Source organism: Hemitrygon akajei, chromosome 19 (assembly GCF_048418815.1).
Source record: "Hemitrygon akajei chromosome 19, sHemAka1.3, whole genome shotgun sequence".
Taxonomy (NCBI): domain Eukaryota; kingdom Metazoa; phylum Chordata; class Chondrichthyes; order Myliobatiformes; family Dasyatidae; genus Hemitrygon; species Hemitrygon akajei.
The window spans coordinates 42,141,450-42,158,287 of record NC_133142.1 but is presented as its reverse complement, the minus strand read 5'-3'; the positions used below and the strand labels follow the sequence as shown (position 1 = coordinate 42,158,287).

The 16,838-nt window shown below is 41.6% G+C and overlaps 1 long non-coding RNA gene across 1 annotated transcript in view; it reads right to left on the bottom strand.

Moving 5' to 3' along the window:
• The window catches only part of LOC140742115 (uncharacterized), a 97,581-nt gene that overhangs the window by 15,630 nt on the left and 65,113 nt on the right, over positions 1-16,838 (bottom strand). The window contains exons 2-4 of the long non-coding RNA XR_012102223.1: positions 10,255-10,321; positions 10,001-10,172; positions 3,458-3,742 (exon numbers count right to left, since the gene is read on the bottom strand). This is a non-coding gene — a long non-coding RNA (uncharacterized lncRNA). The remainder of the gene's footprint in view (positions 1-3,457; positions 3,743-10,000; positions 10,173-10,254; positions 10,322-16,838) is intronic.

The window sequence follows — 16,838 nt, the reverse complement described above, 5'->3', positions numbered from 1 at the left end:
CTTCACTATTTAAAAAAGGAGAGAGAGAGGGGAAAACATAGAATTGCCGACACTTTGTCTAACATCAATAAGAGGAAAAACACTTGACTGCTACTCTTGGATAAAATTAGGAGGATTAGAGAATTGCATCATGAAATTATGAGAAGTCATATTTAACTAATTTATTGGAGCTTTGTGAGGAAGTACGAAGTTGAGTGGATAGGAGAAGCCAGTTAATGTACATTAGGACTTTCAATTGGCATTTTATAACAGACTTGTTATGCAAAACAAAAGCACATAGGATTGGGAGAAATATAATAGCATAAGTAGAAAACTGACTGACAAGCAAAGAAGAGGGAATTAGAAATGGAATTTGTTTATTGCTACATATCATAAACATAAGTGATTCTACAGATGCTGGAAAGGGCTTCAGAAAGAAACGTCAAGTTCTAATGAAGAGTCTCAGCCCAAAACATCAATTGTTCATTCCTCTCCATAGATGTTGCCTGACCTGCTGAGTTCCTCCAATATTTTGTGTTTGTTATTGTCACGTGTACTTAGATATAGTGAAAAGTTTGTCTTGCATACTGTTCATACAAATTAAGTCATTACATAGTGCCTTGAAGGACGACAGGATGAAAATATAACAGAAGCAGAACAAAGTGTATTAGCTACAGAGAAAGTGTGATACAAGTACGTAATACGGTGCAAGATCGCAACAAGGTAGATTGTGAAGACAAGAGTCCATCTTTTTCTCGGGGATCATTCAATATTCTTATAACTGCAGAAAAATTGCCCTTGGGCCTGGTGGTACATTATATCAGGTGTCTGTATCTTCTACCTAATGGAAGAAGAGAGAAGAGAGGATGTCTAGATTGAGTGGGGTATTTGATTATGTTCTGCTTTACTGAAGGAGGGAGAAGTGAAAACAGAAGTGGAGTGGAGGTTAGTTTCTGTGATGTGCTGAGCTGCGTCTACAGCCCTCTGCAATTTTTGGTGGTCATGATCTGTGATGCATCCAGAAAGGATTCTTTCTATGGTGCATTGATAGGAATGGTCTGTTCCTGCTCTGTATTTTTATATTTCTATGCTGCTATTCTTTGGGCATTGATATTAATGTGAATGATTAAGTTAATTTACTGGAATACAGGAGAATCAGAATCAAAGGACCAATACTGAAATCTTACCAGGCACATATGACTGGTAGTCTTAGACTGGACTGATCACAGGATCTTGGGGTGAAGAAAGCTAAAATGTTAAGAACATATCAGGAACTGAATACTCAAGAAAATTGAAGTTTGGGATTCACTAAGAAAATTGAAAAGACTCAGAGTGTATAGGACTGTTTCAAAATCTCTTCAACTATGCCAATGGCAGCTCATTTAATTTACAGTAGTGAACCTTTAAGATCATTCAGCTCCACAGTATCCCTTTATTAGAATCGTTTATAGAGGCACTTGACCTAAACTATGTAATTGTGAATTGCTTTTGAAAGACTGATGTTTCTGATTATTTCTCTAAGGAGGATGTGCAAGAGCCAATAGCTATTAACTCAGCAATAACATAATACTAAATGTCATTTGCCTGGTGAGGAATGCTTACAAATGTGCCATGCTAAGCTGACATCTTGCAGTGTTGATGTCATATAAATATTGGGCTAGGATTAAAGTTATTTAAAACACAGAAAGAAAAAATAATTCAAAGAAAATTGTTTCCCTTCCTCCACCATCAACACTGCCCTCATCTGTATTTCTTCAACTTTGCGCACATCTGCCCTCACCCCACCTCCCCACGACCACACCAGGGATAGGGTTTCCTCTTGTCCTCACCTACCACAAGACTCAACATCCAGCACATAATTCTCCATAACCACTGCCATTTCCAATGGGATCCCACCACCAAGCACATTTTTCCTCTTGCCCCCACCCCAACTTTCAGCTTTCTGCAGGGCTCGCTCCCTATGGGATTCCCTTATCCACTCATCCCTCAACAATGACCTCCCTCCTGGCACTTACCCTTGCAGGCGGAGCAAGTGCCACACCTGCCCCTAAACCTCTTCCCTCACTACCATTCAGGGCCTCAAGCAGTCCTTCCAGGTGAGGCAACACTTCACCTGAGTCTGTTGGGGTCATCTGCCGTATACAGTGCTCCCAGTGTGGCTTCCTGTATATCAGTGAGACCTGACATAGATTGGGAGACCAGTTCACCAAACACCTTCACTCTATCTGCCACAAAAAGCAGGATTTCCCAGTGGCCACTCATTTTATTTCTACTTCCCATTCCCATTCCAACATGTCAATCCATGGCTTCCTCTACTGCCACATGAGGCAAACTCAGGTTGGAGGAGCGACACATTATATTCTGTCTGGGTAGCTTCTAAATGGATGACATGAGCATTGATTTCTCGAACTTACAGTCATTAACATCCCCTCTCTTCTTCACCATTCCCCATTCTTGTTTCCCTCTCACACCTTCTCTTCTTACCTGCCTCTGGTATTCCCCCCTTTCCCTTTCTTCCATGGGTTTCTGTTCTCTCCTATCAGATTCCCCCCTTCTCCAGCCCTTTATCTTTTCAACCGATCAATTCCCCAGCTCTTTACTTCAACCCATCACACTCTCCCAATTTTACCTATCATCTGCAACCTTTAACTTCGTCCTCCCCTCTCCCAGCTTCTCAATCTGACTTCGTCCCCCTTCCTTTCCAGTCCTGATGAAGAGTCTCAGCCTGAATCGTCGACTATTTATTCCCGTCCATAGATGCTGCCTGACCTGCTGAGCTCTTCCAGCACATTATGTGTATTGCTCTAGATTTACAGCATCTGCAGTACCTCTTGAGTCTGGGATATTTAACTTGTGTCATGCGAAAAGTGTAGCTCAAAGATTGGTGCGGGAGAAGTGCGTTTGAATTCATAGGACTTTAGCTCTAGTTTGGGGAAGGAGGGAGCTGTTCTAATGGGATCAGGGTCCTGATGAATTGAATAACTGGGGATGTAGACGGAGCTTTAGTATTAGAGCGGTAGGTTCAACAGCTTGGAAAAGTAAGGATAAAGTAAAAGGGAACGAGAGTACAAGACATATTGTGGAAGTCTGTTGAATAAAGTGTAAGACAAATTTAGAAAGGGATGAAACTTAACTTCAGGCTACTTGGAGATGAAATTGAAATGAATGGTAGTGAATACAGAACTGAATGTGTTATATTCGAATATACACAGTATACAAAATAAATTGGATGATCTTGTCGCACAGTTGTGGTTGAAAGATGATCATATCTGGGAGCTTAACATCCAAATTCAAGTTTATTGTCATCTGACTGTACATCTATACAACAGTGTTTCTCTGGCCCTCGGTGCACCCACACAACATGCATCACACACAGTACATAAGCCAAAATATTATACTATAAATAAGTTAATAAAATATAATTCAAAATGCATGTAGTAAAGTGCAGAACAGGAAAACGGAACAGTAGGCAGCTCACTGTCTTAGTGATGAGACCTCACTGGTGGCAGGGTATTCATGAATCTGAAAGCACGAGGGAAGAAGCTGCTACCCGTTTGGCAGTCCTAGTCCCGATTCTGCAACTCTTTCCTGATGATAGAGGGTCAAAGAGATTATGGGATGTGTAGTAGGGATCCTCAACACATCCTTTAGGCTCTTTGTCTGCAACACTCCCAATAAACATCTAGAAGAGTGGTGAGGGAGACCCTGATGATCCGCACAACACACGCAAAATGCTGGTGGAACGCAACAGGCCAGGCAGCACCTATAGGGAGAAATACAGTTGACGTTTCAGGATTGTGGGAATAATGGTATTAAATGCTAAGCTATAGTCGATGAACAGCTCTCAAATATTAGTAACTCAAATATTACAGCTCTCCTCCCAGCTTAGCTATAAATTCCAACTCACTTACAGAATATACATATGTTGAGCTTCACTGTACGATGTGGATCATAATATGTCAGTACAGTGTGTGACATCACCATTTCCTTTGTCTATTAAAAAGCTACTTCATATGGCTTCACTGTTTCCTTGCCATTTGTCCACTGCCATTTCTTCCCAATCTGGAGTAATGATTTCAAGAGTAGCCAGGTATGACAGGAACCTGTTATAGTAATTGAAAGTCATAAAATGGACCGCAACTGTGATATGTCCTTTCGCCTTGGTGAATGCACCAGTGTTTGAATTTTCTCAGCACACTTGTGTAATGCTTGTGCATCGATGGTGCGACCACAGTAAGAGATGCTTGGTTTAAATAATTCACACTGGTTTCATCATGCTCTGAGCCCATAATCTTTTTTAACACAGTCTTTTGTGTTTGGACATGTCATCCTTACTGGTAACAATGATGTCATCTAGATACATTGAGTGCCTTGGCAGCCTTGCAGCGCTTGATCCATAACTTTTTGCCAGAGTGGAGGTGCAGACCTCCAGAACGTGCATGCCCTCAAATCCTTTTGTTCCCTGGATCTGGAGTACCTTGTACTGCTGTGTAGACCATTCTGGCAGCCTAGAGAGTTCATGGCTGTTATTATCCCAGCTGTGTATATTCTGCCGCAGATAGTAATCTGCCTCTCAAGAAAACATACGAGACCATCAGCACCCAGAGGCTGCTTTTATCGCCGGAGACTTTAATCAGGTGTCGCTGACTGAAGTCTCTCTGAAGTTTTGTCAACATATCCAGGTGCGCACATGGGGAGATAGCATACTCGACCATTGCTACTCTCCTTTCCACAATGCTTCCAAAGAGCTCCACCGTCCACCATTTGGGATGTCTGACCACTCCTCCATCTGCTTGTGTACAGGCAGAAGCTGAAACAAGAGGTGAAACAAGTTAAAACCGTCCACTGTTGGTCTGACCAATCAGTCTCCATGCTGCAGAACTGCACTGATGACGTCAACTGGAATGTCTTTCGTAATGAGGATGACTCCTTGTCATGGAAGAAGTCACGAGCTTCATTCAGAAGTGTATCGAAGACCTTGTCCACCAAAACGTGGGCAGTGTCTATCCAAACCAGAAACCCTGGATCAGCAGTTCCATGTGCACTGCACTCAACACGTGAGACAGAGCTTTCACCACCAGTAACGACCAGAAACTCAAGAAATGCAGCCATGAACTATGCAAAGACATCAAGGCAGCAAAACAACAATACAGGGCAAGATCCAGACACAACTCTCCACCAACAACACACGCAGCTTATGGCAAGCTCTGCGCACCATCACAGACATCAAAGCTAAACACAGTGGTGCTGCCAAAATCACTGCCTTTCTCCCAGATGAACAATCAGTTCGATGTTGCCAACACTGAGCCCCTGAGCAGAGCCGCCGATATGACCTGCACCTTGGTCATCTCTGAGGCTGAAGTACACTGGTGCTTCCAAAAAGTGAACAGCCACAAGTCTGTGGGACCAAACGGCATTCCAGGGCAGCCATTCAGAGTGTACACAGCACAACTGGCTGGTATGCTTGCAGACATTTTTAATCTCTCCCTCTCCTAGTGTAGAGTGCCTTCCTACTTCAAAAGATCCACCATTGACCCTGTACCTAAAAAGTCCAAGGTAACATGTCTGAATGACTGGTGTCCTGCCACACTCACCTCAATAATAAACAAATGCTTCAAGAGACTGGTCAAGGACTACATCTGCAGCACTGGACCCCTACAATTCGACTACTGATACAACCGATTGACTGTTGATTTGAGGCAGCCACAGCTCTACACACCATCTTTACACACTGGGAGAGGAGGGATGCTTATGTGAGAATGCTGTTCTTGAACTACAGTTCAGCATTCAACTCTATAATTCCCTACAGACTTGATAAGAAGCTCAGAAACCTCAGCCTACACCCTGCCTTGTGCAGCTGGATCCTAGACTTCCTGTCAGATTGCCAGCAAGTGGTAAGATTGGGCTCCCTCACCTCTGCCCCTCTAACCCTCAACACAGGAACCCCTCAGGGCTCTGTCCTAAACCACTCCTTTACTCTCTGTATACACATGACTGTGTCACCAACCACAGCTCTAATCTGCTACATTAATTAACTTAATCTCAAATAATAATAAGGCAGTCTACAGAGAAGAAGTCATCACCCTGACACAGTGGTGTCAAGAAAACAACTTCTCCGTCAATGTCACAAAAACAAAGGAGCTGGTTGTGGACTACAGGAGGAACGGAGACAGGCTCACCTCGATTGACATCAATGGATCTGGGGTTGAGAGGGTGAACAGTTTCAAGTTCCTTGGTATGCACATCACTGAAGGTCTCACTTGGTCTGTACATACCGGCTATGTGGTGGAAAAAAGCACTACTGTGCCTCCTTCACCTCAGAAAGTTGAAGGGTTTCGGTATGAGTTTCCAAATCCTAAGGACTTTCTACAGGGGCACAAGTGAGAGCATCCTGATTGGCTGCATCACTGCCTGGTATAGGAACTGTACTTCCCTCAATCGCAGGACTGTGCAGAGAGTGGTGTGGACAGCCCAGCGCATCTATAGATGTAAACTTCCCACTGGCCAGGACATTTACATTGACAGGTGTGTAAAAAGGGCCCAAAGGATCACTGGGGACCTGAGTCACCCCAACCACGAATTGTTCCAGCTGCTGCCATCCAGGAAACAATACCACAGCATTAAAGCCAGGACCAACAGGCTCCGGGACAGCTTCTTCCACCAGGCCATCAGACTGGTTAATTCACACTGACACAATTGTATCTCTAAGCTATATTGACTGTTCTGTTGTACATCTTACTGTACATACTATTTATTACAAATTACTGTAATTTGCACATTGTACATTCAGACAGAGACGTAATGTAAAGATTGTTATTCCTCACATATGTGAAAGATGTACGAGATAAAGTTGAGTCAATTCAGATGCTGCTCCAAAAATGTCTATTATAGCAATAAAACCCTTTGTGAGTGTTTATGGCGAGAAACTCTTTGGACTCTTCTTCCATCTCCATCAGCAGCCTCAGCAGCATGAAGTTTACTGCTCTTTTTGAAACTGCAACTTGAATTTTCAGCTTTTTTTTCTTCCCTGTGCAGTCCTTTCATTTTTGTCTACCCAGCATGCTCTTTGATGTGTCCTGCAAGTTTCACCTTTAAATCTGCATTGGTTTGGTGCCTATGAACCCTGCCACAACAGTAACACGAGGAAATCTGCAGATGCTGGAAATTCAAACAACAACACACACAAAATGCTGGTGGAATGCAGCAGGCCAGGCAGCATCTATAGGGAGAAGCGCTGTCGACGTTTCGGGCCGAGACCCTTCGTCAGGACTCAACAGTAACACAATTTGTTTGGCCAGGCCGGTTTCTGTTGAGATGTTGCAATTTTGTTCACACTCACTTTCATTCCGGACTGCAAGTCAATTGCGTCTCTATCTGCTATTTCCGTTGATACAGTAAGTTCAAATGCTCTTTGAAATGTAAATTGTGCTTCAGTTAGAAACCATTTTTCAATGCTTTCTTGCATGAATCTACAAACTAAGTGATCTCTCAGTGCATCATTAAACGTATCACTGAATTGAAAATGCTCAAACAATCTTTTCAGCATCCTTTTGATTCCACTTATGAAGCCTAAATCATTCCACAATCAACAATGGCTCTGGTTCTTAATGTTCCCTCATTACTTGCATCATATCAGCAAAGTTCATTTTGGCTGGTTTGGCTGGTGCAGATAAAATTTTAAGCAAACTGTATGCTCTTCCACCAATTACACTCAGCAAAACTGGCACTCATTTTTCATTGGCTATTTCATTTGCTTCAAAAAACAGTTCAATTCACTCAGTATACAATATCCACTTATCTCTTGTGCATTCAAGTGCATCAACCTGTCTGATGTAGCCAGCCATTTCTGCTTTTTTTTTAAATTTACTATCACCCGGTACTCACTATTTATGAACCTGTGAATTTTGTCCATTTTCTGCCTTTTTTCACTCAACCGCCTCTCTCATTTTGCAAGAAAGCATGCTGCACTTTCTAGAAAAGAACATCTGACTGAGTTTCAACAGGTAGGTAGTCATCTTGGGTACATTTTAAATCTTACTCTTCGCTACTGTTATGTTTTGTAACTTGAGAATTTAATTGAAAGAAAAAACATGGTAGCCTGGGAGCAAACATGTCTACATTAGTTTTACTTTTGGTGAGGCACGCATTTACAATGTAATAATGTACACTGTTCATTACTTCTTACATATAAACTGTAATAAACTATGTAAACAAAGAATGGTTAATCCAACAATACAGTTACAATATTACTCAAGTATTACTGAAATATTAAATTCTCAACTGTTTCTTTAAAAGTTAACTTGCAGGTTGAGTCAGTAGGAAGAAAGTCAAATGCAATTTGATATTGATTTCAAGAGGACTGGAATATAAAAGAATATAAAAGCAAGGATGTAATGCTGAGGCTTTATGAGGCATTGTCACACCGCATTTGAAGTATTCTGAGCAGTTTTCAACAGGCTTCAATAGGTACATTTAATATCAGAGTAATGTACAGTCGGCCCTCCTTATCCACGAGGGATTGGTTGCGGGACCCTCACGGATACCAAAAAACGCGGATGCTCAAGTCCCTTATTTAACCTGTTCTAGTGCGGTGGACTTTAGGACCCAGCGGAACTCCGGACCTTATTTAACCTGTCTCAGAGTGGTGATATTTAGGACCTGGCGGAGGTCTGAATCCGCAGTGTTTCTGTTCATGAAAATAATCACAATCACGATTGAAAATAAAGTGGAAATAATAAAGCGATCGGAAAGAGGTGAAACACCATTGGTCATTGGAAAAGCATTAGGCTACAGTCGGTGAACGATCGGAACAATTTTAAAGGATAAAGTGAGAAACTCCCTGCCTCGATGAAAGCTACAATTATTACTAAGCAACGCATTAGTTTAGTTATTGAAATATATATGTTTCTTAAGTGTTTTATATGCATAGAAAGATAAAACATATACAATTTTCTACGACAAACGTTTGACTAACTGATGCTAAATAATACTGGATGTAGCTGTTCCAACTTAGTAAGAGAACTTCTGATTTTTTTCGATCCCGATCCATGATAACCTACGCACATCCTCCCGTATACTTTAAATCATCTCTACATTACTTATAATACCTAATACAATGTAAATACTATGTAAATAGTTGTTATACTGCATTGTTTAGGGAATAATGACTAGAAAAAAAGTGTGTACAAGCTCAAACAACAAGTGCTGGAAGAGCACTTCCGGGTTTTCTCAATTCGAGGTTGGTTGAATTTGCGCATGCGGAACTTGCGGATAAGGAGGGCCGACTGTATACAATATACATCCTGAAATTCTTTTTCTTTGCAACCATCCACAAAACCAGAGGAGTGACCCAAAGAATGAATGACAGTTAAATGTTAGAATACCAAAGCCCCCCCAGCTCCCCTCTCCCATATATAAGCAGCAGCAAAGCGACGACACCCCCCCACCCACCAGCAGAGAAGCATCTGCACCCTGCACCGAGCATTCAAGCGTGCAGCAAAGCGTCAATAAAGACACAGACTTACAGTACCCCAGACTACTTGTTCATGGTAATTCAACATACCACAGGCTCCCTCCCTCCCCAATAAAGGAAAAAGAGGTGTCTCCGTTACACAGCAAGATGGGTGACTTAACAAAAGAACTGTGGCATTTGTTGCCATGAGCAGCTGTGGAGGCCAAGTCATTGGGTGTACTTAAGGCAGAGATAGATATGTTCTTGATTAACCAGGGCATCAAAGGGTATGGGATGAAAGCAGGGGAGTGGGAATGACTAAAAGAACTGGATCAGCCTTTCACTGAATGGCGGAGCAGTCTCAATGGGCTGAATGGCGGAGCAGTCTCAATGGGCTGAATGGCCTACTTCTGCTACTATACCTTATGGTCTTATGGTCTAACTTGTCAATTTACGGTGTTAAAAGTCTGCTGCATCGCTTTTTCCAATCTCGGGTCTCTGGGCACACAGCCAGCTCGCTGCTTTTGATCTTGAATGTACTTCCACGACACACCAGGCGACGGCACTGACCTCAAATCCGCCTGCCTGCAGAAAATCCGGAACCCTGAAGGCATGCTGGTCTTCCAGGCCGCGTCCTTAACATATTGAAAAGCAGCTGGTCATGAGGCGTTGAGAGCGAGTCCCATGTCTGCAAAGAACTGAAGTCAGTATGTAACTCCAGGTCAGGATTTTCAAAAGAACCCTGAAAAGGAAAAAAAAAAGATATTAAAGATAGAAATAAAACTGTTTCCGAAGATGCAAGCAAAGGAGCCGCCGTTACGTACCTCCTCAGACACCCTTCTCTTGGAAACGATGTGCTGGCATTGGAGAGCTGCCTTAGGAGAACAATTCCTAGAATGAAAGAGTTAACATGTGAGACGCATTTGAATGTTCTGCACCTGTACTCATTGGAATTTAGTAGAATTAGGGGCATGGACTATCTCATTGAGAATGACCAAGTATTGAAAGGCTGAGATTGAGTGGACATGAAAAGGAGATTTCCATTAGTGTGAGAGTCTCAGACCAGAAGATAAAGTTTCAGAATATAAGTACGACCCTTTAGAAAGGAGATGAGGAGGACTTTCTTTAGCCAGCAGGTGGTGAATTTGTGCAATTCGTTGCCACAGATGGCTGTAGTAGCCAAGTGATTGGGTATGTTTAAAGTGGAGGATGATAGGTCCTTGATTAGTAAGGGTGCCCATGGTTATGGGGTGAAGGTGGATGAAGGTGGTTGTGAGGGAAAATTAATCAGCCATAATCCAATGGCAGATCAGACTCAAAGGGACAAATGGACTACTTCTGCTCCCATGTCTAATAGCCTTATGTTTCAAAGCTACACTGTAACATGTCAGAGATATTATCATTTATTCAAGAGCTGTTCATCTTAACTGTGATAAAGCCCAGGTCTAGTTAACAATAATAAATATATTTTGTGACATACAAAAATAATTAATCAAAATATCAAAAAATATTATCAAATTGTAAGCTAAGTAAGCATAGAAATCCAAAACATTTCATCTTTTCTGTATTAGAGTTCTCTCTGAAGTAAATGCTGTAGACATGGAAACAGTTCAGCTTTCTGACGAGCATTGCATTACTTCCATGTTCCAAAGAATGGATCGCTGGATTAATTCCAAGTCTGTGTGTGTGATCCTGACAGAGAAGTTGTTTAGTCTGGAATCAAAGCATCTCAGTTAGTCCATTCCAATTTCTCTGACAGTTCTTCCATTAAGATTCCATAAATTTACAGCTCTAATAAACACAGTGAAAAAGCAGACCACCCACTGGTAATTTTGTTTGGGATAAAATAATAAATTTAATTGGCTCTGAAGCAATCTGCTAGCTCATTCTTGAGTCTTAGCTGGCATCAATTTGGGTCAGACCAGAGATCAATCTCTTTGAGATAAGGGCGCTATTATTTAATGAAGTGATTTTTACCATGAATGCTTACCAATCTGCATAATTGAGATTGACCTCATTCAGATGAGAATTTGTCTTTTAAAATTTAGAAGTAATTGCAATGCAAATAAAAAAATATTACTCACTAAGCACTGATTGCTCTGTTGAATAGAATCACTGTCAAAAAGATGCAAAGCAAATGGCAACAAGCAAGTGCAGAAGTAAACACAATGTTGATGTATGTAATAATTGATTTCTAGAACACATTAACATTAATAGCATACCACTGATCAGCTCACCTGTTTGCAATAAGAATTGGTCCCTTTAAAATCTATCATTGTCTGTATCTATGTTTCCTTCTATTCATTATTTTCATTGCTTGATATTTCTCAGAAATATCATGTTGAAAAATTTGCCATTGTATTCTACGTAATATAAAATATATTTAAAAACATAAACTGTGAACAAATCAAAACCCATTTCCCTACTCTTACAAGCATCTTCATGTTGCACCAAGTGACCTCAATCTAATGAAAAGATTTGTCTTGTAATCAAGTAGATTTGAGGAAAACACCAACTGCAACAATGTTTTATTTGGAGAATGTTCCAAGTTCAAAGTTCAAAATAAACTTATTATCAAAGTACATTTCTGTCACCATATGAGGAGTGATTGATAAGTTCGTGGCCTAAGGAGTCAATTTCAGAAAACCTAGCACATTTATTTTTCAACCTAGTTCCCTCCTACATTTACACACTTTCAGTGGTCATGAAGCTATGGATCTTGGACCTCCAGAAAGTGTCCACAGATGGGTGATTGATCAGTTCATAGCCTAGGGTAGGAGATGAGTTATACAGCTCTCGTTACATGCACATGCAGGTCAACTCTTTGAGTGATTAGACAGAAAGTTTGAAGTTAATAACTCATCTCCTTCTACCTTAGACCACAAACTTATCAATCACCCCTGATGAGTTATTAACCTCTACCTTAGGCCACAAACTTATCAATCACTCCTCGTATACAGCTCTGAGATTCATCTTAAGAACATAAGAGCATAAGAAATAGGAACAGGGGTAGGCCATCTGGCCCATTGAACCTGCTCTGCCATTCAATAAGATCGTGGCTGATCTGGTCATGGACTCATCTCCTGCCTTTTCCCCATAACCCTTTGCACTCTACTATGCAAAAATCTATCCAACCTTGTCTGAAATATATTTACTGCGGTACCTTCCACTGGGCAGAGAATTCCATAGATTCACCACACTCTGGGAAAAGCAGTTCCTCCTCTATCCAAAATTTACTCCCACAAATCTTGCAGCTATGTCCCCTAGTTCTAGTTTCACCTCCCAGTGGAAACAACTTTCCTGCCTCTATCTTATTTAGCCCTTTCATAATTTTATATGCTTCTATAAGATCTCCTCTCATTCTTCTGAATTCCAATGAGTACAGTCTCAGGTGACACAATCTCTCCTCATAGTCTAACCCCCTTAACTCTGGAATCAACCTGGTGAACCTCCTCTGCACTGCCTCCAAAGCCAGTATATCCTTCCTCAAGTATGGAGATCAGAACTGCACGCAGTACTCCAGGTGCGGCCTCACCAGTACCCTGTATAGCCTCCCTGCTCTTAAATTCAATCCCTCTAGAAATTTTCTTGTGGGCATACTCAAGAAATCCATATAGAATGATAACCATAATAGAATCAATGAAAGACTACAACAATTTGCATGTTCAACCAGTGTGCAAAAGACAATAAACTGCACAAACACAAAAAGACAACTACTGTCGACCATTTGTTCATTCTCATGCATGCTGCCTGTCCTGCTTAGTTCCTCCAGCATTTTGTGTGTGCATCCCGTACTTCTTACTGATGGCAGCAGGAAGAAGAGAGCATGCCCTAAGTACTGGGAGTCCCAGATGATACTTTACTGTGACAACACTCCTTGTAGATGTCTATCTTATTCACCATGTAACACACCTGGATATTTACCTCAGGAATTGGGCCTCAATCACCTCGTTTAGTTCCAATCATTCCCAGGTTCCACTAACTACAACCGCCTGCTATCCATCAGCAAATGCAGTATAAACACCCTGTGATCACAACAAGGAGCTGCCAGTTCGTTGGTTGACTCTGGTGTGAGTAACCTTGTTTCATGGTTCTTTGGACTACCAGTTCTAGGTCTAGCATTGCTCCTGGATACTGACTCCACACTCACTACGTTAATAATGCCTCCTGGCTCTGCCTCCATGCCCGTGTTCTGCACTTGGGTTCGTCCACCGCCACACTCGTGTAACAATTTCAGGCTTCTGGCAGATCTGTTTAGCACCTGCGTTACAGAAACTCACAACCTTTATCACACCATATGGATGCTATGCCATCACAAAACTCCCTTTTGTCATTAATCTATAGGAGCAGAATCAGGCCATTTGGCCTGTCAAGTCTGTTCCAATTCATAATTGCTGATCCAATTTTCTTCTCAGCCCCAATCACCTGCCCACACAGACCCAGAACCATCAAATGCTCTTTATATGACACGTTGTTCAACTCTGAAATCATTTTTCTGAACTTCCTTTGAATCCTCTCCAGTTTCAGCACATTCTTTCTGAGATAAGGGACCCAAACCTACTCGCAATACTCCAAGTGAGGCCTCACGAGTGCTTTATAAAGTTTCAACATTGCATCCTTGCTTTTATATTTTAAAGCTGTTGAAATGAATGCTAACATTGCATTTGCCTTCCTCACCACAGACTCAACGGCAAATTAACCTTTGCACCTCTGTTTTTTTGTATTTTCTCTCCATTTAGAAAACAATCATTTCATTTCTTCTACAAAAGTGCATCACCATACACTTCCTGACATTGTATTTCACCTGCCATTTCTTTGCCCATTTTCCTCATCTGTCTAAGTCTTTCAGTAGCCTTTCCACTTCCTCAAAACTATCTGTCCTCTACCTGTCATTATATAGTCCACGAACTCTGCAACAAATCTATCAATTCTATCATCCAAATCATTAACATATAATGTAAGAAGAATCAGTCCCAACACAGACCATGGTGGAACACCACTAGTCCCGGCAGCCAGCCAGAAAGGCTCCCTTTGCCTCCTGCCGATCAGCCACTGATTTATCCATGCTAGAATCTTTCCTGCGATTCCATGGGCTCCCAGCTTGTTAACCAGCTTCATGTGGGTCACGTTGATAAAGGCCTTCTGAAAATCCAACTACACAACATCAAGCAATTCTCCTTTGTCTATCCTACTTGTTACTTCTACAAAGAATTCCAAAAGATTTGTCAGGCAAGATTTTCCCTTAAGGAAACCACACTGACTACAGCTTAATTTGATATATGCCTCCATGTACCCTGAGACCTCATTCCTAATAATTGACTCCAACATCTTCTCAACCATTAAGATCAGACTAACTGGCCCATAGTTTCCTTTCTTCTGCATATTTCCTTTTTAGCAGATTTTCCAGTCTTCTAGAACGATTCCAGAATCTAAAAGTTCTTGAAAGATCATTACTAATGCCTCCACAATTTTTCAGGAACTTCTTTATGAATCCTGGGGGTACACCATCTGGTGTAGGTGACTTAGCTACCTTCAGATCTTTCAGCTTTCTAAGAACCTTATGTCTAATTTTGGCAACTTCACACACTTCATTCCCCCGATACCTGGAACTTCAATCATACTGCTAGTGTCTTCCACAGTGAAGACTGATTCAAAATACACATTCAGTTTGTCCACCATTTTATTGTCGCCCATTACTACCTCTCCAGCATTGTTTTCCAGCGGTCCAATATCCATTTTTACACTTTATGTATCTGAAGAAACTTCTGGTATTCTCTTTAATATTATTGGCTAGCTTACTTTCCTATTCCATCTTTACCCTCTTAATGACTTTTTAATTGACTTCTGCTGGTTTTTAAAAAGCTTCCCAATCCTCTAACTTCCCATTAATTTTTGATCTATTTTGTGCCCTCTCTTTGGCTTTAATATTGGCTTTGTTTTTTCTTGTGTCATCTTTCCTTTAGAATACATCTTCCCCTTTGGGATGTATATATCCTATGCCTTTCAAATTGTGTCCAGCAATTTCAGCCATTGTTTCTGTGCCATCATCCCTGCCAGTGTTCTTTTCCAGTCAGTTTTGACCAACTCCTCACTCATGCTTTTGTAATTCCCATTACTCCACTATAATGATGATACATTTGACTTTAGCTTCTTCTTCTCAAGTTTCAGAGTGAATTCGATTATATTATGATCACCTACCACTCAGGATTCTTTTACCTTAAGCTCTCTAATCAGTTTTGGTTCATTGCACAACACACAATCCAGAATTGCTACTCCTCTAGTGGGTTCAACTACAAGCTGCTCTAAGGAGCCATCTTGTAGATACTCTAGAAATCCCCCCTCTTGTAATCCAGCACCAACTTGATTTTCCCAATGTAACTTTGCTCTTTTGACATGTGTTTTTTATCTCCCATTCTAATTTGTACAGTAAACCTTACTACTGTTTGGTGGTCTGTATACAACTCCTATCAGGGTCTTTTCACCCTTGCAGTCCCTTAGCTCTATCCACCTTCCAACCCTATGTTAGCTCTTTCTAATGATTTGATTTAATTTACTACCATAAGACCATAAGATATAGGAGCAGAAGTAGGCCATTCAGCCCATCGAGTCTGCTCCAACATTCAATCATGGGCTACATTCGGTTCACCTACCTTATTCCATGTACTGCGCGCATTCAGATACGACACCTTCAGACCTGAATTCGCCCTTTTCGATTTTGTTGCACTGTGCTCAACCTTTGATTCCTAACTTTGTCTGCGGTCCTACAAACATCTGCCTCCACAACCTCTCCACTAACTGTTCTGGCACTCTGATTCCCATCTCCCTGCATCTCTGATTTAAACCCATCATGCAAAATTTACAGACCATCTCACTAGGATATTAGACCCACTCTATTTCAGATGCAATCCATCCCTTTTGTACAGGTCCCACTTCCCCTGGAAGAGAGCCCAATGATCCAAAAATGCTATGCCTTCCCTCCTACACCAACTCTTTAGTCACGTAATTAACTGAATAATCTTCCTAGTTCTGGCCTCACCAGCACGTGGCATGGGTAGTAATCCAGAGATCACAATCCTGGAGGTCCTGCCCTTTAACTTAGCACCTAACTCCCTGAATTCTCTCTGCAGAACCTCATCACTTGTCCTACCCATGTCATTGATACCTACTTGGACCACGACTTTTGACTGTTCAGCCTCCCACTTAAGAAAGCTGAGGACTCGATCCAAGATATCCCAGACCCACGCACCCAGAAGGCAACGTACATTCCGGGAATCTTGTGCTTGCCCATAGAACCTCCTGTCCGTTCCCCTAACTAATGAATCCCCAATCACCATAGCGTGCCTCTTCTTTCCCCCTTCCCTTCTGAGTCACAGAGGCAGACACAGTGCCAGAGACCCGACCACTGTAA